Source organism: Penaeus vannamei, chromosome 41 (genome assembly GCF_042767895.1).
Source record: "Penaeus vannamei isolate JL-2024 chromosome 41, ASM4276789v1, whole genome shotgun sequence".
Classification (NCBI taxonomy): domain Eukaryota; kingdom Metazoa; phylum Arthropoda; class Malacostraca; order Decapoda; family Penaeidae; genus Penaeus; species Penaeus vannamei.
This window is the reverse complement of record NC_091589.1, coordinates 8,985,914-8,988,413: the sequence shown is the minus strand read 5'-3', so window position 1 is coordinate 8,988,413 and position 2,500 is coordinate 8,985,914. Positions and strand designations below refer to the sequence as shown.

The 2,500-nt window shown below is 52.7% G+C and overlaps 1 protein-coding gene across 1 annotated transcript in view; it reads right to left on the bottom strand.

The window, feature by feature from the left end:
• LOC113813298 (uncharacterized) overlaps positions 1-2,500 on the bottom strand; it is a 14,769-nt gene that overhangs the window by 7,593 nt on the left and 4,676 nt on the right. The gene's annotated exons all lie outside the window — the stretch shown is intronic.

Here is a 2,500-nt window from a genome sequence, read left to right as displayed (position 1 = left end):
TATTTGTTTTATTATTTTTTTTTTGTGTGTGTGTGAGTTTATGTGTATGTGTATTTGTGTGTATGGATGGGTGGATGGATGGATGTGCGTATGTGTGTATGTGTATGTTTGCATGTATGTATGTCTATGCAGTTATGTATGTGTGTATGTATGTATGTATGTGTGTGTATGCATATTTGTATGTATGTAAGTATGTGTGCATGTATGTATGTAAGTATGTATGTATGTAAGTACGTGTGTATGTATGTATGTATGTAAGTACGTGTGTATGTATGTATGTAAGTATGTATGTATGTATGTATGTATGTATGCATGTATGTATGTACGTATGTGTGTGTATATATTTGTATATATGTATGTATTTTTGTATGTATGTATATATGTATGTATGTATGTATGTATGTATGTATGCATGTATTCATGTATGTATGTACTATACACACGTATGTACGCACGCACGAACGTATAAACGGATGCATGTATGTATGTAAGCATGTACGAATGCATGCCCGGTGCCGCGAGAGCAATAGAGGAAGCGAAGCAAGTGAGAATCAGACGAAACTCAATGAAACAGACGAACGAAACAGACATATTCGCAGCTGTTAATAGCATGACGCAATCAGCACGTGCTCGAAACCCTCCCTTTCCCCCTCCTGCCACAACTATTCCAGGAGAGAGATAGGGAGAGGGAGAGGGAGAGGGAGAGGGAGAGGGAGAGGGAGAGGGAGAGGGAGAGGGAGAGGGAGAGGGAGAGGGAGAGGGAGAGGGAGAGGGAGAGGGAGAGGGAGGGAAGGAGGGAGGGAGGGAGGGGAGAGGGAGAGGGAGAGGGAGGTAGGGGAGGGAGAGAGGGAGGGAGGAAGGGGGAGAGGGAGGGAGGAAGGGGAGAGGGAGGGAGGAAGGGGGAGAGGGAGGGAGGAAGGGGGAGAGGGAGGGAGGAAGGGAAAGGGAGGGAGGGAGGGAGAGAGGGGGAGAGGGAGGGAGGGAGGGGAGGGGGGGAAGGAGGACAGGGAGGGAGGGAGAGGGAGAGAGGGAGAGGGAGGTAGGGAGGGAGAGGGAGAGAGGGAGAGGGAGAGGGAGAGGGAGAGGGAGGGAGGAGGGAGAGATAGAAAGAGAGGGAGGAGGGAGAGAGAGAGGGAGGGAGGAAGGGGGAGAGGAGGGAGGAAGGGGAGAGGGAGGGAGGAAGGGGGAGAGGGAGGGAGGAAGGGGGAGAGGGAGGGAGGAAGGGGGAGAGGGGAGGGAGGAAGGGGGAGAGGGAGGGAGGAAGGGGGAGAGGGAGGGAGGAAGGGGAAAGGGAGGGAGGAAGGGAGAGAGGGGGAGAGGGAGGGAGGGAGAGGGAGGAGGGAGGGAGGGAGGGAGGGAGGGAGGGAGGGAGGGAGGGAGGGAGGGAGAGAGGAGAGAGAGAGAGAGAGAGAGAGAGAGAGAGAGAGAGAGAGAGAGAGAGAGAGAGAGAGAGAGAGAGAGAGAGAGAGAGAGAGAGAGAGAGAGAGGAGAGGGAGGGAGAGGAGGGAGGGAGAGAGAGAGAGAGAGAGAGAGAGAGAGAGAGAGAGAGAGAGAGAGAGAGAGAGAGAGAGAGAGAGAGAGAGAGAGAGAGAGAGAGAGAGAGAGGGAGAAAGAGAGAGAGAGACGGATGGAATGAGAGAGAGAGAGAGAGAGAGAGAGAGAGAGAGAGAGGAGAGAGAGAGAGAGAGAGAGAGAGAGAGGGAGAGAGAGAGAGAGAGAGGGAGAGGAGAGGGAGAGGGAGAGGAGAGGGAGAGAGGGAGAGGAGAGAGGGAGAGGGGAGAGGGAGAGGAGAGGGGAGAGGGAGAGAGGGAGAGGGAGAGGGAGAGAGGAGAGGAGAGGGAGGGAGAGGGAGAGGGAGAGAGAGGAGAGAGAGAGAGAGGACGAGGGAGAATGAGGAAGAGGGAGGGAGGGAGAGGGAGGGAGATAGAGTGAGAGGGAGAGGAAGAGGGAGATTGAGAGAGAAGAGAATGAGAGAGAGAGAGAGAGAGAGAGAGAGAGAGAGAGAGAGAGAGAGAGAGAGAGAGAGAGAGAGAGAGAGAGAGAGAGAGAGAGAGAGAGAGAAAGAGAGGGAGGGAGGGGAGGAGGGAGGGGGAGGGAGGGAGGGAGGGAGGGAGAGGAGGGAGGGAGAGAGGGAGAGAGAGAGAGAGAGAGAGAGAGAGAGAGAGAGAGAGAGAGAGAGAGAGAGAGAGAGAGAGAGAGAGAGAGAGAGAGAAGAGAGAGAGAGAGAGAGAGAGAGAGAGAGAAGAGAGATAGAAAAGAGAAGAGAGAAGAGAGAGAGAGAGAGATATTTTTTAAGATTTTAAGATTTAAGATTGTTTTAATTCCATTTGTTACAATGGATATACTTGGCTGTGACACACCGTCTGTTTTATTTTGCCCAAATCTCCCCCTGTGTGCAAGGAACGGCCGGGGTTACCATTCACTGGCCGGACGTGGGATTGAACGCAGGTCCGCAAGATTGCTAGACCAACACCAGAGAGAGAGAGAGAGAGGGAGAGAG